This window comes from Salmo salar, chromosome 01, assembly GCF_965601325.2.
Source record: "Salmo salar chromosome 01, fSalSal1, whole genome shotgun sequence".
Taxonomy (NCBI): Eukaryota; Metazoa; Chordata; class Actinopteri; order Salmoniformes; family Salmonidae; genus Salmo; species Salmo salar.
In genome coordinates, this window is record NC_138291.1 from 43,023,928 (window position 1) to 43,049,979 (window position 26,052).

Consider the following 26,052-nt stretch of genomic DNA (forward strand, 5'->3'; position numbering starts at 1 on the left):
AATCCTACTGAACTATGAATCTTAGGCCACTGTGTAAGGCCTTATGATATGTGTAATGGTTAAAGTACAATAATACTATTCATTTAGGATCTCACTTGGTGAAGGCCAAAAAAACAGAACATTTACAAATTCAACAACCATGTCTCTGTCAATAACAAATACAGTCATGGGTGGTAACTAGGGTTGCAAGGGGTCGGAAATTTTCCGGTAAATTTCCGTAATTTTTCTGAAAGTTTTCCATGGGAAGTTAAGCCCTGGAATTTGGGGGAATTTTGCTTAAATTCATCAACAAAGTTAGCTTATAACAGTGAACCTTTTTGTGGGATACACATAAGGCAATTCTAGGTCTTGTGGCATAATTTGGTTAACTTCTATCCTTCTTATCCCCCCCCTTCTTCTCAATTTCCGCCTAAAGACAGACCCTAATGTCTGTAGCCTGTAGCTCAGGTCCTGAAGCAAGGATATACATATTCTTGGTATCAATTGAAAGGAAACACTCTGAATTTTGTGGAAATGTGAATTGAATGTAGGAGAATATAACACAATAGATCTGGTAGAAGAAAATACAAGAAAATAAACATACGTTTTCTGTTTTTTATTGTTGCTGCATCATCTTTCAAATGACCAAGAACAGCCAAACATTCAGATAGGATGCTGGGGATGATTTGAATGAAGAACATAAGATGGCACCAAAAGCTGAGCAACGTTTTAGACAGATAACTTCAAAAATGAGTGAGCTACATGACATTGAGCATGAAGTCACCCAGGTGTCCCACACAAATGTACCCAAATGTACCCAAGTGGCCAAATTGGTACAGTGATACATTTTGAAGGAAATAACTATATACAAAATACATAAATGCCATTCTAACACCCCCCCCCCCCCCCCCCCCCCCAAAAAAAATACAAAAAATAACATGGGTAACTATTTACACATTTTCTATTTACAATATTGTGAAGACCCTCAGTCCGCTACGCAATATTGTGCTGCTGGTGCCATGGCCCATAGCAGTCTCTTTCTGCTGTAAAGCAGAGGCTTACTGAGCGTCTCCCCACTGTGCCCTTTTTGCCCTGAGGCACATTCATGCCTGCAGAGATGTATCTGGGCAGGTGAACACCACTGGTTGGAGCAGAAGGGACAGAGGTAGAGGGGACAGAAGGTGCTGCAGTGGACTTGCTGTAGCTAGCAAGCTCCTGGATGAGCAGCTCTCTGAAGGTAAGCTGTGAGATGGGGGGCTGTCCACAGCTCTTGGCCATTTCCTTCTGGAGGATGAAGGCATTCACCACAGCAATGTCAATGAAATGATAGAAAAATATTTTGTACCATTTCGTGGTCTTGTGGAGAACATTGTCGTATCCTATCAGTGCATCTGATAGGTCCACACCTCCCATGCCCTTGTTGTAGTCCTTCACAGCAGCTGGAATGGGGACATTTTTTGTGGTCCATGCCCCGCGACCGTCCTTCACACGCCTGACGACGTGATCGCCACTGAAGGACTTGTGGATACTGGAGCACATGACCACCTCTCTGGTATCCATCCACTTCACAAAGAGCAGGCCATCTTCACAAATCCATCGCATGGTACCCCGCTCAGCCCACTTAGGCATGTCGTTCTCCTTTGTTTTCGGAAAGCCCACTCTGTTGGTCCGAATGGTGCCACAAGCCCACACATCCCGCTTCCTCAGCTCTGTAAACAGGAAAGGGCTTGTGTAGAAGTTGTCTACAAACAGTTTGTAGCCCTTCCCCAGTAGTTGAAAATCGAATATCTCCATAACAGAATCATAACTCAGTCCATTACTGGTAGCAAAACTGTTTTTCCCCTCATAAACAAAAAAATGACAAGTGTAGGCACACACAGAATCAGCCAAAACAAACAGTTTGTAACCCCACTTGGTTGGTTTGTTCTGCATGTATTGTTTGAGGCTGATTCTGGCCTTTGAGGCTACCATCCTCTCGTCGATGGACAGGTTCTGGGCAGGCTGAAAATAGGTCTTGCAGGCCTCAACGATGTTGGGGTAGAGAGGTTTGATCTTGCAGAGCCTATCAAACCTTGGTGTGCCTCTCTTCTTGTCATTCTCCCCATCAACTTCTGGGTCACTGACGTGAAGCGCCCGTGAGATAGTCAGAAACCTTTTGCAAGACATGACAGTCATGGGGAAAGGCAGTTGATAGAGAGCTGATGTTTTCCAGTAGTCCCTCAGAGTTTTCAACTTCACCAGCCCCATGTAAATGACCATTGAAAAGTAGCAGAAAAGGTCTGACATGGAAATGGGCTTCTTTCCTGCCTGCTTCTTAGCCCCGTACTTATTGGTGTTCGACACCTGGGAATCAACAACTGACGAGGTGAAAAACAGTTGGAAAAGTTGAAGGGGGCTGTACTTTGCGGTCATGTTGAGTTGAGGTCCTGGCTGCCTTTTGGGTCTGAAAACTGGTGGAATTGGTTCCACATTGTCTTCTAACACAGAGTGCCAATGACCCTCTGGCCCTCTGTCTGCAGGTTTCTCTCTTCCCCACCTCCACTTCTTTGTCACTGACTTCACACCTCTAGATGGCCGGGTAGGTGTGGAGCCGGAGACAGCAGGGGTCCGGCTGGAGCCGGAGACAGCAGGGCTCCGGCTGGATGAACCAGCTTCAGAGGGGGATGGACACCTAGACATTGGTGGCTCATAATCAGAATCACTGCCACTGTGAACGAAAGACAAAAATCAGTAAGAATACTTTCACGTATGAGCCATGTATCAACACATAAAATAAACAGATGTGTATTATATAGAGTACAGGGAACATAATCACTATGGTGAAGTGCTGTTCCATTCCACGTTTATGTAAATTAAATTAGAAAAAAATATATATATAACACACACAGTACAGCCAATGTGTACTTTACACATTTCATTACTGATGATATTTTTATATATTGCACAAAAAATAAGAAAATCAAAAAAAAAAATCTCAAATCAATAATATTTGATATTATTAATTTCAAACAATGACATTAGCATTAGCACTTACTTATCCAGCATGGCATCCTCTCCATGCAGAAACATGTCTTCCGCCTGGGAGTCAAAACTAGCTTCGCTGAAAGATTCATCTTCCTCTAGCAACTCGGTCTCACTTTCTCTATCAATTTCATCTATAATTTGGGTTAAATCTGTATACCTAGACTTTGTTTTAGATTTTCCTGATTAATTAGCTGTAATTTCAATATATAAACTTGCTGAAAATGCTATTGATTATGTACTGTTATGCGTAACACTCGTGGCTCCGTCAAGTAGGATTTGCAATGGCGAATGAACCTCTTTTACGCCACCAGAGTTTACGACAAAGGCTGGTCTTCACATTGTCATTTACCTTAGCTCATTGGCTATCTTCCAAGCTAGATTTCAAGATGATCAGTGGTCATTGGGCCAAAATACAGTCAATCAACGATAGACCGGTCCTACCATTGGTGTGCATTGAGGTCATTGATTGCTGTCTTCAAATCGGTTTGTTTCGGTCAATACGTCCCGGGAAAAGAACCATCAAGTATAGTTGTGTTAGTAACAACCAGAGGATTGCAATGAAGCCAACCATGACTGGATAAACGTTTGTTTTGTGTGTGTAATTACCACGAATGTTTCATCCAAAGTTGAACGAGACAGAAATCACGACGCAAGCGGTTTACAAATGTTTCGTGTTAGGCTATAAAAATTGATTTTATCAAACAAAACGGACATTCACTAAGTAGTTAGGACACTTGGCATTGCCACCAGAGGAAGATCTTCAAAGGTAATTGATTATTTTATTGCTATTTCTGACTTTAGTGATGCTAATGCTTGGTTGGAAAATGCTAGTAATGCTTGTGTGTGCGGGAGGCTGTCCTCAGATTATTATAATGTATGCTTTCGCCGCAAAGCCTTTTTGAAATCTGACACAGCGGCTGGATTAACAAGATGTTAAGCTTTTAAAAGTTGTAAGATACATGTATTTACATAAATGTTTAATATTACGAATGGTGTATTTAGAATTTTAAAGCTATGCATTTTCACCGGATGTTAGCCAGGTGGGACGCTACCGTCCCACCTACCCTAGAGAAGTTAAACTATCCAACAGCTTAACTAACAGCTTAACTATTTATCTGTACATGGAATTGTATTAGTTTCTTTTACAGGAAAATGCCACATCTGATGTGTGGAGACATTTCACTGCAGCTAATGTAGAAGGAAAATCTGTGTACCTTTGCAAATACTATGCCAAATCATATGTAAAGAATGCAACAAAGATACAGAATCATCTGGCCAAGTGCATAAAGTTCCCTCAGCGCTCACAACAAGCAACCTTTGAGAAAAGTCCTTCTACTTCTATTCGAAGAGAAAATAATGAATCCAACACCTTATCGATAGCAACAGCTCATGGTCCTCCTGGAATCAGAAGTTTTTTTGACTCAATGGATTAACGTAGTCAGAGAAATGCTGATGAATGTCTTGCTCGAGCTGTGTATGCAACTGGTTCACCTCTGATGCTCACAGGCAATGTGTATTGGAAGAGATTTCTGAATGTTCTTCACCCAGCATACACCCCTCCAACTAGACATGCTTTATCTACTAATTTGCTGGATGCAGAGTTCAACAGAGTTCAAGTGAAAATCAAGCAAATCATAGAGAAAGCAGACGGTATTGCAATCATCTCTGATGGGTGGTCGAATGTTTGTGGGCAAGGAATAATTAACTACATCATCTCCACCCCTCAACCAGTATTCTACAAGAGCACAGACACAAGGGACAACAGACACACCGGTCTCTACATTGCAGATGAGCTGAAGGCAGTCATCAATGACCTTGGACCAAAGAAGGTATTTGCACTAGTGGCAGACAATGCTGCGAACATGAAGGCTGCTTGGTCTAAAGTGGAGGAGTCCTACCCTCACATGACACCCATTGGCTGTGCTGCTCATGCTTTGAATCTGCTCCTCAAGGACATCATGGCACTGAAAACAATGGATACACTCTACAAGAGAGCCAAGGACATGGTTAGGTATGTGAAGGATCATCAAGTTATAGCAGCAATCTACCTCATCAAGCAAAGTGAGAAGAATAAGAGCAGCACATTGAAGCTGCCCAGCAACACCCGTTGAGGTGGTGTTGTCATCATGTTTGATAGTCTTCTGGAGGTGAAGGAGTCTCCCCAAGAAATGGCCGTATCACAGTCTGCTGATTTGGACAGCCCCATCAAGAGGATCCTCCTGGATGATGTATTTTTGGAGAGAATGGTATGCAGCCTGAAACTCCTGAAACCTATAGCGGTAGTCATTGCTCGGATTGAGGGAGACAATGCCATCCTGTCTGATGTTCAGACTCTGCTTGCAGATGTAAGAGAAGAAATCCGTACTGTCCTGCCCACTTCACTGTTGCTCCAAGCAGAGGAAACTGCAGTTCTGAAATACATCAAAAAGCCTGAAGCCCATACATGCCGCAGCGTACATGTTGGACCCCAAGTATGCTGGCGAGAGCATCCTGTCTGGTGCAGAGATCAACAAGGCCTATGGTGTCATTACTACCGTGTCTCGCCACCTTGGCCTGGATGAGGGCAAGGGTTTGGCAGTCTCCATTTTCCTCCAAATCCCACCAACATCAGCCGCGCAACCTCAGAGCGCAACTGGTCCTTGCTTGGAAACACACATACCAAATCACACAACAGGCTGACCAATACAAGGGTTGAAAAACTGGTGGCCATCCGTGCAAATTTGAGGCTTTTTGAGCCTGACAACGAGCCATCCTCAACAAGGTTGGAAAGTGACAGTGAAGATGAGGCCTCAGAGTCAGATGTTCAAGAGGTGGACATTGAGGAGGTCCAGGGAGCAGACATGGAAACCTGAGAGGAAGACAACCCAAGCTTCAGTTTCTAGACAATCATTTTACAGATGTATGATGAAAACGTTTTTGGGAGATGCAATGGATCATTGGGGATCATTCAATATTCCCTTTCTTTTGTTGTTCAGTGAAATCATCCCATGTGAAGAGTCAACTCATTTAATTAAAGTTCAATTCGTAACTAAATAGATTTTTTATTTCTATTGGAAGGATTTAATAATTTGCAATTATGTCTACTTATGATAAGGTAAAATGTTTATGTTTCTGTCTCCATATGATATGGTAAATATATCCAATGCAAAAAACATCTACATTTAAATGGTATTAATATAAATGTTCATATATTTCTGTTAATTCCCATATATTTCCGTTAATTCCCATATATTCACGTTAATTCCCATGGAAAGTTTCCACCTCTGAATATTCCCAAAATGTGCAACCCTAGTGGTAACTTTATAATTCAATCGAAGAGCAAAGGCACACTCTGAAATTATTGGAGGCATGGTTTAGTGGGGGTGTTAAATGTAAGTATACCTTACTAAAAACTGCATTTGTATTATTACTCATATGACGGTAGTACTACTCACAATTTAAGTTTCTTAACTGACATTTTGTTAGATAATAATTTTCCTCAAAATGTTTGAGCATCCAAAACTGATCCGGTTTTACAGTGCAGCCTCCCAGACAGAAAAGTCCCCAGCCCAAGGCATATCTCATAAAATAGAGAACACACTTAAACATATCAAATCAAATGTATTTATATAGCCCTTCAGCTGATATCTCAAAGTGCTGTACAGAAACCCAGCCTAAAACCCCAAACAGCAAGCAATGCAGGTGTAGAAGCACGGTGGCTAGGAAAAACTCCTTAGAAAGGCCAAAACCTAGGAAGAAACCTAGAGAGGAACCAGGCTATGAGGGGTGGCCAGTCCTCTTTTGGCTGTGCCGGGTGGAGATTATAACAGAACATGGCCAAGATGTTCAAATGTTCATAAATGACCAGCATGGTCAAATAATAATAATCACAGTAGTTGTCGAGGGTGCAACAAGTCAGCACCTCAAGAGTAAATGTCAGTTGGCTTTTCATAGCTGACCATTGAGAGTATCTCTACCGCTCCTGCTGTCTCTAGAGAGTTGAAAACAGCAGGTCTGGGACAGGTAGCACGTCCGGTGAACAGGTCAGGATTCCATAGCCGCAGGCAGAACAGTTGAAACTGGAGCAGCAGCACGGCCAGGTGGACTGGGGACAGCAAGGAGTCATCATGCCAGGTAGTCCCGAGGCATGGTCCTAGGGCTCAGGTCCTCCGAGAGAGAGAAAGAAAGAAAGAAAGAAAGAAAGAAAGAAAGAAAGAAAGAAAGAAAGAAAGAAAGAAAGAAAGAAAGAAAGAATGAGTGAGCATACTTAAATTTACACAGGACACCGGATAAGACAGAGAAAGAGAGAATTAGAGAGAGCATACTTAAATTCACACAGGACACCGGATAAGACAGGAGAAATACTCCAGATATAACAGACTGACCCTAGCCCCCCCGACACATAAACTACTGCAGCATAAATACTGGAGGCTGAGACAGGAGGGGTCAGGAGACACTGTGGCCCCATCTGATGATACCCCCGGACAGGGCCAAACAGGCAGGATATAACCCCACCCACTTTGCCAAAGCACAGCCCCCACACCACTAGAGGGATATCTTCAACCACCAACTTACCATCCTGAGACAAGGCCAAGTATAGCCCACAAAGATCTCCGCCACGGCACAACCCAAGGAGGGGTGCCAACCCAGACAGGAAGACAACGTCAGTGACTCAACCCACTCAAGTGACGCACCCCTCCTAGGGACGGCATGGAAGAGCACCAGTAAGCCAGTGACTCAGCCCCTGTAATAGGGTTAGAGGCAGAGAATCCTAGTGGAGAGAGGGGAACCGGCCAGGCAGAGACAGCAAGGGTGGTTCGTTGCTCCAGAGCCTTTCCGTTCACCTTCAGACTCCTGGGCCACACTACACTCAATCATATGACCTACTGATGAGATGAGTCTTCAGTAAAGACTTAAAGGTTGAGACCGAGTCTGCGTCTTTCACATGGGTAGGCAGACCATTCCATAAAAATGCAGCTCTATAGGAGAAAGCCCTGCCTCCAGCTGTTGGCTTAGAAATTCTAGGGACAATTAGGAGGCCTGCGTCTTGTGACCATAGCGTACGTGTAGGTATGTTCGGCAGGACCAAATCGGAAAGATAGGTAGGAGCAAGCCCATTTAATGCTTTGTAAAACCTTGAAATCAGCCCTTGCCTTAACAGGAAGCCAGTGTAGGGAGGCCAGCACTGGAGTAATATGATCCAATTTGTTGGTTCTAGTCAGGATTCTAGCAGCCGTAATTAGCACTAACTGAAGTTTATTTAGTGCTTTATCCGGGTAGCCGGAAAGTAGAGCACTGCAGTAGTCCAACCTAGAAGTAGCAAAACCATGGATTAATTTTTCTGCCACATTTTTGGACAGAAATTTTCTGATTTTTGCAATGTTACATAGATGGAAAAAAGCTGTCCTTGAAACAGTCTTGATATATTCGTCAAAAGAGAGATCAGGGTCCAGAGTAATGCCGAGGTCCTTCACAGTTTTATTTGAGACGACTGTACCACCATCAAGATTAATTGTCAGATTCAACAGAAGATCTCTTTGTTTCTTGGGACCTAGAACAAGCATCTTTCTTTTGTCCAAGTTTAACCTCTCTAGGCTAGGCGGGACGAATTCGTCCCACCTACGTAACAGCCACGGCTATCCTGTGGCGCGATTTTCAAAACCTTAAAAATCCTATTACTTCAATTTCTCAAACATATGACTATTTTACAGCCATTTAAAGATAAGACTCTCGTTAATCTAACCACACTGTCCGATTTCAAAAAGGCTTTACAACGAAAGCAAAACATTAGATTATGTCAGCAGAGTACCAAGCCAGAAATAATCAGACACCCATTTTTCAAGCCAGCATATAATGTCACCAAAACCCAGAAGACAGCTAAATGCAGCACTCACCTTTGATGATCTTCATCAGATGACAACCCTAGGACATTATGTTATACAATACATGCATGTTTTGTTCAATCAAGTTCATATTTATATCAAAAACCAGCTTTTTACATTAGCATGTGACGTTCAGAACTAGCATACCCCCCGCAAACTTCCGGGGAATTCGCTAACATTTTACTAAATTACTCACGATAAACGTTCACAAAAAGCATAACAATTATTTTAAGAATTATAGATACAGACCTCCTCTATGCACTCGATATGTCCGATTTTAAAATAGCTTTTTGGTGAAAGCACATTTTGCAATATTCTAAGTACATAGCCCAGGCATCACGGGCTCGCTATTTAGACACCCGGCAAGTTTAGCACTCACCATAATCATATTTACTATTATAAAAATTTCATTACCTTTTGTTGTCTTCGTCAGAATGCACACCCAGGACAGCTACTTCAATAACAAATGTTGGTTTGGTCCAAAATAATCCATCGTTATATCCGAATAGCGGCGTTTTGTTCGTACGTTCCAGACACTATCCGAAATAGTAAAGAAGTGTCACGCGCTTGGCGCAATTCGTGACAATAAAATTCTAAGTATTCCATGACCGTACTTCGAAGCATGTCAACCGCTGTTTAAAATCAATTTTTACGACATTTTTCTCGTAGAAAAGCGATAATATTCCGACAGGGAATCTCCTTTTCGGCAAACAGAGGAAAAAATCCCAAAGGCGGGGGCGGTCGGGGTCACGCGCATAAGCTAGTGTCTCTTGATGGGCCACTTGAGAAAGGCGATAATGTGTTTCAGCCTGGGGCTGGAATGACGACATTCTGTTTTTTCCCGGGCTCTGAGCGCCTATGGACGACGTGGGAAGTGTCACGTTAGAGCAGAGATCCTTAGTAAATGATAGAGATGGAAAAGAAGTTCAACAAATGGTCAGACAGGCCACTTCCTGTAAAGGAATCTCTCAGGTTTTGACCTGCCATTTGAGTTCTGTTATACTCACAGACACCATTCAAACAGTTTTAGAAAATTTAGGGTGTTTTCTATCCATATGTAATAAGTATATGCATATTCTAGTTACTGAGTAGGAGTGGTAACCAGATTAAATCGGGTATGTTTTTTATCCAGCCGTGTCAATGCTGCCCCCTAGCCCTAACAGGTTAAAAGTAGAAAGTTTGCAGCCATCCACTTCCTTATGTCTGAAACACAGGCTTCTAGTGAGGGCAATTTTGGGGCTTCACCAGGTTTCATTGAAATGTACAGCTGTGTGTCATCCGCATAGCAGTGAAAGTTAACATTATGTTTTCGAATAACATCCCCAAGAGGTAAAATATATAGTGAAAACAATAGTGGTCCTAAAACGGAACCTTGTGGAACACCGAAATGTACAGTTGATTTGTCAGAGGACAAACCATTCACAGAGACAAACTGATATCTTTCCAACAGATAAGATCTAAACCAGGCCAGAACTTGTCCGTATAGACCAATTTGGGTTTCCAATCTCTCCAAAAGAGTGTGGTGATCGATGGTATCAAAAGCAGCACTAAGGTCTAGGAGCACGAGGACAGATGCAGAGCCTCGGTCTGATGCCATTAAAAGGTCATTTACCATCTTCACAAGTGCAGTCTCAGTGCTATGATGGGGTCTAAAACCAGACTGAAGCATTTCGTATACATTGTTTGTCTTCAAGAAGGCAGTGAGTTGCTGCGCAACAGCTTTTTCTAAATTTTTTGAGAGGAATGGAAGATTTGATATAGGCCGATAGTTTTTTATATTTTCTGGGTCAAGAGAGGCTTTATTACTGCCACTTTTAGTGAGTTTGGTACACATCCGGTGGATAGAGAGCCGTTTATTATGTTCAACATAGGAGGGCCAAGCACAGGAAGCAGCTCTTTCAGTATTTTAGTTGGAACAGGGTCCAGTATGCAGCTTGAAGGTTTAGAGGCCATGATTATTTTCACCATTGTGTCAAGAGATATAGTACTAAAACACTTGAGTGTCTCCCTTGATCCTAGGTCCTGGCAGAGTTGTGCAGACTCAGGACAACGGAGCTTTGGAGGAATATGCAGATTTAAAGAGGAGTCCGTAATTTCCTTTCTAATGATCATGATCTTTTCCTCAAAGAAGTTCATGAATTTATTACTGCTGAAGTGAAAGCCATCCTCTCTTGGGGAATGCTGCTTTTTACTTAGCTTTGCAACAGTATCAAAAATAAATGTAGTATTATTCTTATTTTCCTCAATTAAGTTGGAAAAATAGGATGATCGAGCAGCAGTGAGGGCGCTTCGATACTGCACGGTACTGTCTTTCCAAGCTAGTCGGAAGACTTCCAGATTGGTGTGGCGCCATTTCCGTTCCAATTTTCTGGAAGCTTGCTTCAGAGCTCGTGTATTTTCTGTATACCAGGAAGCTAGTTTCTTATGACAAATGTTTTTCATTTGTCGAGGGCATCGAGGGTATTGTGCAAGGTTAAATTGAGTTCGTCAGTTAGGTGGTTAACTGATTTTTGTCCTCTGATGTCCTTGGGTAGGCTGAGGGAGTCTGGAGGGGCATCAAGGAATCTTTGGTTTGACTGAGAATTTATAGCACGACTTTTGATGCTCCTTGGTTGGGGTCTGAGCAGATTATTTGTTGCGATTGCAAACAAAATAAAATGGTGGTACGATAGTCCAGGATTATGAGGAAAAACATTAAGATCCACAACATTTATTCCATGGGACAAAACTAGGTCCAGACCTACTCCCTTTAAGAGTGTGCTCCTAATCTCAGCTCGTTACCTGTATAAAAGAGACCTGGGAGCCAGAAATCTCTCTGATTGAGAGGGAGTCAAATACTTATTTCCCTCATTAAAATGCAAATAATTTTATAACATTTTTGACATGTGTTTTTCTGGATTTTTTTGCTGTTATTCTGTCTCTCACTATTCAAATAAACCTACCATTAAAATTATAGACTGATCATTTCTTTGTCAGTGGGCAAATGTACAAAATCAGCAGGGGATCAAATACTTTTTTCCCTCACTGTAGGTCCAACATATAGAGCCCTTACAAAAAGAACAGTCATTTGCAGTATTACATGTGAAGAAACTAAAATAGCTGAAGTCAGCAGTACTACCCTCATATGAGTAATAGAAATTCCGTTTTTTGTAAAGTATACTTAAATTGAACACCCCCACTAAGCCATGTCTCCAATACTTTCCCAGTGTGCCTTGGCTCTTTGATTGAATTGTAGAGTTACCACCCATGACTGTATTTGTCAGTGACAGAGACATGCTTGGTGAATTCATTCATTTCAGTCCTGTGACCTTCACCAAGTGAGTTCTTAATCATTATAATTAAACCATGACATATATCATAAGGTCATATACAGTGGCCTGGAACACATACCATGGAGGCCTGCAAGTAGGGTTGCAAAATTCCACAAGCCTTCCCAAAATGTTCAGTAATCTTCCAACCAGGATTTCTGGAATTCTGCCAGAATTTTGCAACCCTAACTGTAAATCACATCATGCTGGCTTGCAAATTGATGTGTAATTCCAATTGGAGTCTAGCCAGTGTTAGGCTAGCCAACAGCTTAAATTTGAATTCACAATCATAATGACTGCCAGGGTCTAAAAGAGAGTGAGGAAACTACCTAAGCCAATTAAAATGGAAAAAACATTTCAGTAACGGGTGCAAAAATTAAATTATTGAATTAGTTTAGATTAAAAATATATATATTTGTGTAGCATAACATTTTATCCATCAATCACTCAATGTACATGCAAAAAAACAGATAAAGAATATTAAAAACAATTCCAAGAATATCAAACTGCAGTAGAGCATGCTGGGAAAAAAAAGGTAGTTTGTTGTCATATCTTTAGAAAATTCTCATTTTGTTTTGAGTCAGTACCACATAAACATTTTAAGTAACCATCATTGTCTTTGAGTTCAAAGTAGCCACCCTTGTCCTTGATCACAGCTTTGCACATTCTTGGCATTTTCTCAACTAGCTTCATGAGGTAGTCACCTGAAATGCATTTCAATTAACATGTGTGCCTTGTTAAAAGTTCATTTGTGGAATTTCTTTCCTTCTTAATGCGTTTGAGTCAATCAGTTGTATTGTGACAAGGTAGGGGTGGTATACAGAGGATAGCCCTATTTGGTAAAATACCAAGTCCATATTGTGGCTAGAACAGCTCAAATAAGCAAAGAGAAATGACAGTCCATTACTTTAAGACATGAAGGTCAGTCAATGTGGAACTTTGAAAGTTTCTTCAAGTGCAGTCGCAACAACTATGATGAAACTGACTCTCATGAAGACTGCCACAGGAAAGGAAGACCCAGAGTTACCTCTGCTGCAGAGGATAAGTTCATTAGAGTTAACAGCCTCAGAAATTGCAGCCCAAATAAATTCTTAACAGAGTTCAAGTAACAGACACATCTCAACAAATCTAATTTTATTTGTCACTTGTGCCGAATACAACACCTTATCGTGAAATGCTTACTAACCAGCCTTTAACCAACAATGTAATTCAAGAAATAGAATTAATTAAATATTTACTAAAGAAACTGAAATAAAAAACTATCAAATCAATCAAAAAGTAACAAGAAATGTACAGGTCTCTGACCTCCCTATAGGCTGTCTCATCATTGTCGGTGATCAGCACTGTTGTGCCGTCAGCAAACTTAATGATGGTGTTGAAGTCGTGCTTGGCCACGCAGTCGTGGGTGAACAAGGGGTTGGTACAGGAGGGAGTAAGCATGCACTCCTGAGGGGACCCAGTGTTGAGGATCAGCGTGGCAGATGTGTTGTTGCCTACCCTTACCACCCGGGGGAGGCCCGTCAGGAAGTCCAGGATCCAATTGCAGAAGGAGATGTTTAGTCCCAGGGTCCTTAGCTTAGTGATGTGTTTTGTGGGCACTATTGTGTTGAATGCTGAGCCTAGTCAATGAACAGCATTCTCACATAGGTGTTCTTTTTGTCCAGGTGGGAAAGGTCAGTGTGGAGTGTGATTGAGATTGTGTCAATTGTGGATCTGTTTGGGTGGTATGTGAATTGGAGTGGGTCTAGGGTTTCTGGCATGATGGTGTTGATGTGAGCCATGACCAGCCTTTCAAAGCACTTCATGGCTACCGATGTGAGTGCTACGTGGCGGTAATCATTTAGGCAGGTTACCTTCACTTTCTTGGGCACAGGGACTATGTTGGTCTGTTTGAAACATGTAGGTATCACAGACTCGGCCAGGGAGAGGTTGAAAATGTCTGTGAAGACACTTACCAGTTGGTCCACACATGCTTTGAGTACACGTCCTCGTAATCCATCTGGCTCCGCGGCTTTGTGAATGTTGACCTGTTTAAAGGTCTTGCTTACATGGGCTACGGAGATGTAAAATGTAAAATGCTGTTTTTGGATATAAATATGACCTTGATAGAACAAAAAATGCATGTATTGTCTAACATAATGTCCTAGGAGTGTCATCTGATGAAGATTGTCAAAGGTTAGTGCATAATTTTATCTGGTTTTCTGCTTTTGGTGACGCCTGTCCTTGCATTGAAAATGGCTGTGTGTAACTTTTTGTCTATGTACTGTCCTAACATAATCTAACTTTATGCTTTCGCCATAAAGCCTCTTTGAAATTGGACAATGTGGTTGGATTAAGGAGATGTTTATATTTCAAATGGTGTAAAATAGTTGATCATTTGAGAAATTGAAATTATTCGATTTTTGCTGTTTTGTATTTCGCACCATGCTATCTTGTCAAGCAATCCCGTTACCGGGATGTGAACGGGAAGGGGTCCCATAGAGGTTAATAGTCTATAGACACACCCTTGCGTCAATCTAAGTAAAATCATGAAAAATCCCCATCAAAATACGTCAGTTTAAGCTACAGATATCCATTTTTTTGCATGGACTGCATCTCAATCCATCACATCCTCCTGAGTGGATGTGCAGCACACATTGCGGCACACATTGCAGCACACATTGCGGACGGCTGCAGAATTCTATGACGTTATTTAATTGTCAGCCATTTTTACCATTGATGCTAGTTAGTGCTAGTTTGACCACCAGAGGTTATCTTTGAGAAGCATTTGATAGTCTTCAAAATTGGCATTACTAGAGAATTTAAAACCTTTTTTGTAAGAACATTGTATGTGGGATTGATTTTAAGAAATGTAGCTTAAATAATTTGATCAATATTATGGTGTTTCTATTCCAAGAAAAACGAAAAACAAAACCCTCAGGGTTTCCGTTAGGATGGAACGGAAAATATGGTGCTGTAAAATGTGACGGTCGGGAGTAAGCTACAGTACTAAGAGTGTAACATTTCCACGCCCTAATTGTAGTGTAACCAATACCCAAACGGAGATTCAGTGAAAATAAAAATCTCATTGATTTGTCAAGACCAGTCCCCATGCTTGTCTCAGAGCAGCATGATGCTGAAATAGTTATTGCTTCAAATCCTATTGCTCCATAATGGTCTATTATAATACTGTACATGGTGTCCAGGTTAGGATAACCAAAACATTTCTTCATTAACCTGTTAGGGCTAGGGGGCAGCATTGACACGGCTGGATAAAAAACATACCCGATTTAATCTGGTTACCACTCCTACTCAGTAACTAGAATATGCATATACTTATTACATATGGATAGAAAACACCCTAAATTTTCTAAAACTGTTTGAATGGTGTCTGTGAGTATAACAGAACTCAAATGGCAGGTCAAAACCTGAGAGATTCCTTTACAGGAAGTGGCCTGTCTGACCATTTGTTGAACTTCTTTTCCATCTCTATCATTTACTAAGGATCTCTGCTCTAACGTGACACTTCCCACGTCGTCCATAGGCGCTCAGAGCCCGGGAAAAAACAGAATGTCGTCATTCCAGCCCCAGGCTGAAACACATTATCGCCTTTCTCAAGTGGCCCATCAAGAGACACTAGCTTATGCGCGTGACCCCGACCGCCCCCGCCTTTGGGATTTTTTCCTCTGTTTGCCGAAAAGGAGATTCCCTGTCGGAATATTATCGCTTTTCTACGAGAAAAATGTCGTAAAAATTGATTTTAAACAGCGATTGACATGCTTCGAAGTACGGTCATGGAATACTTAGAATTTTATTGTCACGAATTGCGCCAAGCGCGTGACACTTCTTTACTATTTCGGATAGTGTCTGGAACGCACGAACAAAACGCCGCTATTCGGATATAACGATGGATTATTTTGGACCAAACCAACATTTGTTATTGAAGTAGCTGTCCTGGGTGTGTATTCTGACGAAGACAACAAAAGGTAATGACATTTTTATAATAGTAAATATGATTATGGTGAGTGCTAAACTTGCCGGGTGTCTAAATAGCGAGCCCGTGATGCCTGGGCTATGTACTTAGAATATTGCAAAATGTGCTTTCACCAAAAAGCTATTTTAAAATCGGACATATCGAGTGCATAGAGGAGGTCTGTATCTATAATTCTTAAAATAATTGTTATGCTTTTTGTGAACGTTTATCGTGAGTAATTTAGTAAAATGTTAGCGAATTCCCCGGAAGTTTGCGGGGGGTATGCTAGTTCTGAACGTCACATGCTAATGTAAAAAGCTGGTTTTTGATATAAATATGAACTTGATTGAACAAAACATGCATGTATTGTATAACATAATGTCCTAGGGTTGTCATCTGATGAAGATCATCAAAGGTGAGTGCTGCATTTAGCTGTCTTCTGGGTTTTGGTGACATTATATGCTGGCTTGAAAAATGGGTGTCTGATTATTTCTGGCTTGGTACTCTGCTGACATAATCAAATGTTTTGCTTTCGTTGTAAAGCCTTTTTGAAATCGGACAGTGTGGTTAGATTAACGAGAGTCTTATCTTTAAATGGCTGTAAAATAGTCATATGTTTGAAAAATTTAAGTTTTTGTATTTTTGAGGAATTTGTAATTCGCGCCACGCCTATCATTGGATATTGGAGCAGGTGTTCCGCTAGCGGAACGTCTAGATGTAAGAGGTTAAACACTGTTTCCCATGCTTGTTATTTGGATTTTTACAAATTATCTTAGAAAGACTGGGTGCTGAGTTTATTTATTCCCATAGTTATTCGTTATGGATCCATAACTAAATAAACATCTGCATTTTGAAAGAGTATTTGTATCATTATTTTTTTAACGAAAGCATAAAGATGCTGATGAAGAAATACAGTACTGTACAGTATATGCTTTTTCCGACATTTTGCGGTTGCATGAGGTCGCCCACACGCACTTTAAACACTTGGATAATAAAGCATTGAAAGCATTTTGAAGATAGAAGCCGCCCGCATTTGTATATTAGGCTACTGTGCAGTCTGACAAGATAACATAGCCTAATTCCTTACATAAAGGAGAGCAGGCCATGTCCAGACTATCTTGGTGACCTCAAGTACTCATTAAGTCTGTCTTTAATGGTTTTTTGGGTTGCATCAGTCATGAACAGAAACTTTAGACACGGTATTAATGATGAACACCGGGAGGTTCACTGGTAAGCCACATTTGCCTCGGGATCCATCCCAGTTGGTATTCTGTGTCCACTCGTTGTATCTCTCTTCGGTTACACATCCTTGAAATAGCAGAACAGCATAACGGTCCGGACGGCCCTTGCTGTGCCTGGTAAGCAGCTGGTCAAGTTCTGTTGTCAGAAGAGAAATGGAAATGTCAGGATGAACCGACGGCCTGACGAACTCGCCAGGTATGTTGACTCTGCCTGTCGGAAGTGGAGTTCCAGAGCTCACAGGTGTGCCTGGCATGGCACACCTCTGCCTGGCCCTCTTCAACGCATCATTCTCCACCTGACTCTCCGCCAATGCCGCCTGACTCTCTGCCAACTCTCTGCTTGAGAAAAACAAGTGTTTGAAAACCTGTTTTAAAAATGCCTCCAGCTGTCCATCACTACTGTAAATAAAATTAAAAAGTAATAGGTCCGTCTTCTGTCCGCTGCTCTGCGGCCCGTCCCATGCCTCCTCCAGCCCTCGTGCCTTGAACCTCGTGCACCTACCACTATCTCAGTGGATAAAGCTGGATATCTACAAGGCAATCCCATTGTGCGCCACTCGGGAGCCATGACCAATATGACCAATATTTATTGTCCTGCTAGAAACGTTGTTTGCAGAATTCACAGCCTGGTACACCTGTGAAAAACACAGTTAATAATATATCTGTGAGAATATCTAAGGGGCTTTTATATCATTCTAAATTCATTAATAATAATAATAATAGCTTTCTTTTAAAATTAACAATATTTTGGAGAGGATTTCATTTTCAAATAACGTAAAGTGAGCAAAAAAAGTACATTCTTGAACATGGGGTGAGACATTGTTACTAATTTGTAAATAAAGCCAATTTGTTATTTAGAATGATATATTTATGTTTTTAGAGGGAGAGAAATCAAAAGCCTACCATCACCTCATGGATCCCATGGTCAGAGGTATTGAACCAGCATCTGTAGCAACAAGGTTTTCACGCTACACCACTCAGGCGCTGTACAGCATGACTTGTCGGGAGTAGGCTACACTAGGAGCAAAATAATCCTAACATTTCCACACCCTAATTGTAGTATACGTTTCTCTTAGAATAAAAACCTTAGTGTAACAACAGTTTTAGTAAGTAATACTGAGGAGTATTAACAGAAAAATAAGTGTATTTTTCCGGGTGTGCGCTGCAGGACAGAGAAATAGCAGTTCTTACACCATTGTTCTAAATTCAATCACCTTCTTCATCCTCATCATTCAGTTAATTGAAATTCAATTTTGAAGTCGTGCACAATTATCAGTTTCTATTTGGTTTATGTCACCCATTCATCGTCAGTTAGAGACACAGTAGCGCCTTGGGACACAAAAGCATAATCAGTGCTCTAACTCTCCCTTGCGCTGGTTTGGAGCAATGAAGTAGGGACGCAGGGTACTGTACTAAACCAAAAATGACCTCTAAATCCAGCAGCATAATCGCAAAACTTTTAGTTGAGCAACCACTGTATGTCGGCCTTCAGCAAGTGTCACAGGACTTGTCTGAAGTTGCTAACGCTGATGTGCCAACTTCTGTCTGTAGTGTCCGAACAGTTTGCGCTACAACTCTTACAAGTGTCAGGTAACCCATACAAACAAATGGAAGTATGCAGGTAGATTTGTGCCAACAAAAATAAGGGGTTAAATATGTTTTAAAAAAAACACAGCTTTTTTATATCTCCTAGATATAGGACAGACACTTCAAAACCTTATTCATTATGATGTATTTTTTAACTGTCTTTTTTTGCCATTTATGAATGAGTTATTCAATGCGTTTCTATGGGCTATTGTAGTAAAGAGTAAATTCGGCTTAGACTTTTAGAGGTTAACCAGAAAATGGCGGAGCAATTTCTGCATATTGTACCTTTAAGGGTTTCTTATTAAATAATGAATATATGCATGATCTATTATAAGATGAGTTAAAACACATTTTTAGATTTAGATGCTGCTAGATTAGATTAGTGGTATTTCATTCCCGTTAGATTATGTGTACTAACTCCTCAGAGATGCAAATTTAATCAGATCAGTTACTACAGTAACACAGCAAAGTATTATCACCAATTAATCAAACACTGATCCATCCAATCAAATAGCAGAGTAGCAGTCGAACTGATCCTATTGGGTGTTGAGATGGTGTCAGGAGGGAAATGTTTGTGATTTAAAGATGAGAGCTTATTCCTGTGAGTGGAGAGGCTTAGAAGATGAAGAACAGAAACGTGTCTTTTGACTTTCAACTCAAACTCCCCAGACACACAGAAATCAGGGGCATAGGTCCACTGAATGAGATTGAGCAAAAAAAACACTACTGCTTTTTACCTGTCAGTGTTCCAAAAACAACATTATTTGGGCTTTTTACCTAAACATGCATACACCATCAGATATAATTCATAGTCAGATTTGGGTTAGTCAGATTTGATGAAATATAACAGAACAGATTAACTGGAATGGCATTCACTCTAACGGGATGTGTTGCCAAAAAGAACTAACTGAAAGCCACATTCCCAATAAGCCCTAATATGACCACATTGAGGCACATGTCACTGTGCTTCTATGGCTATATGCGCCACGCCACTGCCTATTTCATTTGTTCATTTAGAAAACAAGACAGCTCGTAATCCAGTGCCTTTATCACAGTCAACAAACCTATATTTTAGCTTAAAAAATGTAGCATTTTCTCTCAGCCTCATGGTAAAATGTGTAAAATAGCATGAGATGAGAGATAAAACTGTTCATGTTCCTCTCTGCTCCTAGGCAAAATTTGTAGAATTACAGGAAATTAGCTGCTTTTTGTTTACAATATATACATATTTTACATATATTCTGGTTCTGGTTGAGGTGGGGGGGAATGGATGGGCAAGAGGGGTATCTCTGCCTGCTGGTCTGCCTGCTGGTCTGCCTGCTGGTCTGCCTGCTGGTCTGCCTGCTGGTCTGCCTGCTGGTCTGCCTGCTGCTGGTCTGCCTGCTGCTGGTCTGCCTGCTGCTGGTCTGCCTGCTGCTGGTCTGCCTGCCTGGATACAACCATGTGGCTCTGTCTGCCTTCAGTGTTCTACTCATAGTGGAAACTCCATTATCAAAATAACACTCTCATAGACGGACAGATTGTAAAAGGGGATATTGATGGACAAATTCAATATGAAAATATCAATAGCCATGATATCTCTGCTCTCCCTCTGTGAGAAGGATACACTCACATCATGTGTCCTACAGAACAACCACTGGACGGCCATGAATTCCTGTAAATTAATGTACAGGACATTTTATCCAGTCTCAGGTTTGGATTCTGCTGTTACCTGCCACTAAACCATCAGCAGGTTCTTAAGAGCGAGCCAGGGGCTTTCCTGGCAATGAGCACACAATGAACTGAAAGGTAATGTGTCTAATGCTCAGTAAACTGTGGAATTGGCTAAACAGATAGACCTCGTCATCATTATTCTGTTGTTTTGTTACCCTGGGCGATGGGGGCGCTGGGTTGGTACAAATCCTGTTCCCTGCCATCCTGCCAAATCACCAACCCCTGGTAGGGGACACTAAACTGACACTGGGCGTCCCGGCACAGATCACAACAACCAGCGATGAGTAAAAATGACAAAATACAATGACAAAATACCATGAAGATCAATGTATCAAAATAAACTTCATATGTATTTAGTGCTGCATAAATGGGAATGTTCATTCTACCTCATGTTCTCAAGGACATTACTGTACACTTTCAAGGATGTATCAGGGACGCATTGAAGTGTGTGAAGTTAAAGTTGTCATGGTAACCATGTATGTACTCAGCCAGTGGGTGGGAGGTAAGAAGTAGTGGAGGATATTTTCTAGGGAAGGGAAAATACACACCTGAGTTAGCAAGTTGGAGGCCGACGGAAGACTTAGATGAATATGGTAGCCAGAGACTGGATGAAGACAGAGAAGGTTATAATGTCACTGATTTCCTCTCCTTCACTAAGTGGACGGACTGATCCTCCCATTCTCGCTCTCCCTCTCTTTATCTCTCACCCTCTCCCACTCACCTGATAATCATAATCATAATCAATATCCATACTCCCTCCCTCTCTCCCTCTCTTGACCTTTCTCTCACTTTTTCCAACCCTTCTGTCTGTCTCCTAGCTGGTCATTTATTTACCCATGAATCTCTCTCTCACTGACAACATCACAATCAGGGATGGGGAAACAATGTCAAAATATAATAATAATATACAATGACTAAATCAATGATCAATGTATCAAAAATAAATGACAACATACTTGTATTTTGAAATGTATTTCATTAAATACATGTATTTTGTATTTTAAAATACAGAAATACATTTGCAACTAGAAGGGACGAAAAGCAAAAATGTTCTCAAAAATGTTCTCAGTACTTGCTATAACTGTGATATGTTGTTGTTTATCTACCTTAGTTGAATGCACTGACTGTATGCACTCTGGATAAGAGTGTCTGCTAAATGATAAAAATGTAAACGTATATGTGGAAGTGAGCATACCTGTCACGACTTCTGCCAAAGTCGATGCCCCTCCTTGTTCGGGTGATGCTCAGTGGTCGACGTCACCGGTCTTCTAGCCATCATTGATCCATTTTTCATTTTCCATTGGTTTTGTCTTGTCTTCCGACACACCTGGTTTCAATCCCATTCATTACATGTTGTGTATTTAACCTGTTAGGGCTAGGGGGCAGCATTTGCACGTCTGGATAAAAAAATGTACCCGATTTAATCTGGTTACTAATCCTACCCAGTAACTAGAATAAGCATATACTTATTATATATGGATAGAAAACACTCTAAAGTTTCTAAAACTGTTTGAATGGTGTCTGTGAGTATAACAGAACTCATTTGGCAGGCAAAACCCTGAGACATTTTCTGACAGGAAGTGGATACCTGATGTGTTGTATTACCTTTAAACCTATCCCATTGAAAAACACAGGGGCTGAGGAATATTTTGGCACTTCCTATTGCTTCCACTAGATGTCACCAGCCTTTACAAAGTGTTTTGAGTCTTCTGGAGGGAGATCTGACCGAACAAGAGCCATGGAACGATGATGTCCCATTAGACACCTGGCGCACAAGTTCATGTTGGGTACCCTCGTTCCAATACGTTATAAAAGAGTATGCATTCGTCCACCTTGAATATTATTCATGTTCTGGTTAAAAAAGCCCCTAATGATTTATGCTATACAACGTTTGACCAGTTTGAACGAACGTAAATATATTTTTTCCCCTCGTTCATGACGAGAAGTCCGGCTGGCTTAGATCATGTGCTAACAAGACGGAGATTTTTGGACATAAATGATGAGCTTTTTTGAACAAAACTACATTCGTTATGGACCTGTGATACCTGGAAGTGACATCTGATGAAGAGAATCAAAGGTAATGGATTATTTACATAGTATTTTCGATTTTAGATCTCCCCAACATGACGTCTAGTCTGTATCGCAACGCGTATTTTTCTGGGCGCAGTGCTCAGATTATTGCAAAGTGTGATTTCCCAGTAAGGTTATTTTTAAATCTGGCAAGTTGATTGTGTTCAAGAGATGTAAATCTATAATTCTTTAAATGACAATATAATATTTTACCAATGTTTTCTAATTTTAATTATTTAATTTGTGAAGCTGACTTGACTGCCGGTTATTGGAGGGAAACGATTTCCTCAACATCAATGCCATAGTAAAACGCTGTTTTTGGATATAAATATGAACTTGATAGAACTAAAAATGCATGCATTGTCTAACATAATGTCCTAGGAGTGTCATCTGATGGAGATTGTAAAAGGTTAGTGCATCATTTTAGCTGGTTTTATGGTTTTGGTGACCCTGTCTTTGACTTGACAAAACATTACACACAACTGTTGTAAATGTACTGTCCTAACATACTCTAAATTTATGCTTTCGCCGTAAAACCTTTTTGAAATCGTAAAACGTGGTTAGATTAAGGAGATGTTTATCTTTCAAAGGGTGTAAAATAGTTGTATGTTTGAAAAATTTGAATTTTGACATTTATTTGGATTCAAATTTGCCGCTCTTGAAATGCACCTGCTGTTGATGGAGTGCACCACGGGTGGCACGCTAGCGTCCCACCTAGCCCATAGAGGTTAACCCTTTGGTTCCCCTCATGTCCTTGTCAGTGATTGTTTGTTGTTTTGCGCGTTGTCATTTTTGGTGCGTAACAGGGTTTTGTTACCCATGTTTCTTTTTTTATTGTACTTCGGTTTTGGAGTTTGTTTTATTTTATTAATCTACTCCAGTTCCACCAAGCTTGTTTCTCCTGCGCTTGACTTCTCTGCCACCTACACACACGCCGTGACAATACCAAAATTAACCTCCTACATCTAGACGTTCCGCTAGCGGAACACCTGCTCCAATATCCAATGATGGGCGTGGCGCGAAATACAAACTCCTCTAAAATCCGAAAACTTCAATTTTTCAAACATATGACTATTTTACAGCATTTTAAAGACAACACTCTCGTTAATCTAACCACACTGTCCGATTTCAAAAAGGCTTTACAGCGAAAGCAAAACATTAGATTATGTCAGCAGAGTACCCAGCCAGAAATAATCAGACACACATTTTTCAAGCTAGCATATAATGTCACAAAAAACAAAACCACAGCTAAATGCAGCACTAACCTTTGATGATCTTCATCAGATGACAACCCTAGGACATTATGTTATACAATACATGCATGTTTTGTTCAATCAAGTTCATATTTATATCAAAAACCAGCTTTTTACATTGGCATGTGACGTTCAGAACTAGCATACCCCCCGCAAACTTCCGGGGAATTTACTAACAATTTACTAAATTACTCACGATAAACGTTCACAAAAAGCATAACAATTATTTTAAGAATTATAGATACAGAACTCCTCTATGCACTCGATATGTCCGATTTTAAAATATCTTTTTGGTGAAAGCACATTTTGCAATATTCTAAGTACATAGCCCAGCCATCACGGGCTAGCTATTTAGACACCCGGCAAGTTTAGCCTTCACCAAAATCAGATTTACTATTACAAAAGTTTGATTACCTTTTGTTGTCTTCGTCAGAATGCACTCCCAGGACTGCTACTTCAATAACAAATGTTGGTTTGGTCCAAAATAATCCATCGTTATATCCGAATAGCGGCGTTTTGTTCGTGCGTTCCAGACACTATCCGAATAGTAAATAAGGGTCGCGCGCATGGCGCAATTCGTGACAAAAAAATCTAAATATTCCATTACCGTACTTCGAAGCATGTCAACCGCTGTTTAAAATCCATTTTTATGCCATTTTTCTCGTAAAAAAGCGATAATATTCCGACCGGGAATATCCTTTTAGGTAAACAGACAAAGGAAAAGAAAGCTTTCAGTCAACGCGGGCACGAGCCTGAGTCTCACAGTACTGTAACCAGCCACTACCCAAACGCGCTACTTTGTTTCAGCCAGAGCCTGCAAAGCCACGATTCAGCTTTTTGCCGCCTTGTGAGAGACCATGTGAGACGTAGGAAGTGTCATGTTATAGCAGAGATCCTTTGTAATTGATAGAGATGGCAAAGAAGTTCAAGAAATGGTCAGACAGGGTACTTCCTGTACAGAATCTTCTCAGGTTTTGACCTGCCATTTGAGTTCTGTTATACTCACAGACACCATTCAAACAGTTTTAGAAACTTTAGGGTGTTTTCTATCCAAAGCCAATAATTATATGCATATTCTAGTTACTGGGCAGGAGTAGTAACCAGATTAAATCGGGTACGTTTTTTATCCAGCCGTGTCAATACTGCTCCCTAGCCCTAACAGGTTAAGCTTGAAAGGGCTGGTAACTGTGACAGCATGGAATTCAAAGGAGGCGATAGACAGATGGGTCAGGGGAGAAAGAGAGAATGTCCACTTGGGAGAGATGAGGATTCCAGTGCCACCACCCCGCTGGCCAGATGCTCTCGGGGTATGCGAGAACATTTGGGCAGACGAGGAGAGAGCAGTAGGAGTAGCAGTGTTATCTGTGGTAATCCATGTTTCCGTCAGCGCCAAGAAGTCGAGGGACTGGAGGGTAGCATAGGCTGAGATGAACTCTGCCTTGTTGGCCGCAGACCGGCAGTTCCAGAGGCTGCCGGAGACCTGGAACTCCACGTGGGTCGTGCGCGCTGGGACCACCAGGTTAGAGTGGCAGCGGCCACGCGGTGTGAAGCGTTTGTATGGCCTGTGCAGAGGGGAGAGAACAGGGATAGACAGACACATAGTTGACAAGCTACAGAAGAGGCTACGCTAATGCAAAGGAGATTGGAATGACAAGTGGACTACACGTCTCGAATGTTCAGAAAGTTAAGCTTACGTTGCAAAAATCTTATTGACTAAAAAGACTAAAATGATACAGTACTGCTGGCTGGTGAAGTAGGCTAGCTAGCAGTGGCTGCGTTGTTGACTTTGTTTGAAAGTGTAGCTGGCTAGGTAACCTCGATAGTTTCAGTACTACACCATTATCATGATACAAAGGCAACTATGTAGCTAGCTAACATAACACTAATCAAGACGTTCCTTTGTAATGTATTTAGTTTCTACAATGCTGCTCGTCGGTAATCGTTGGCTAGGTTTGGAAGATGGCATCGCGGGGGACGAAAATAGCTGGCTAGCTAACCTCGATAATTACTCTAAACTACACAAATATCAAACTATGACAAAGACAACTATGTAGCTAGCTAACA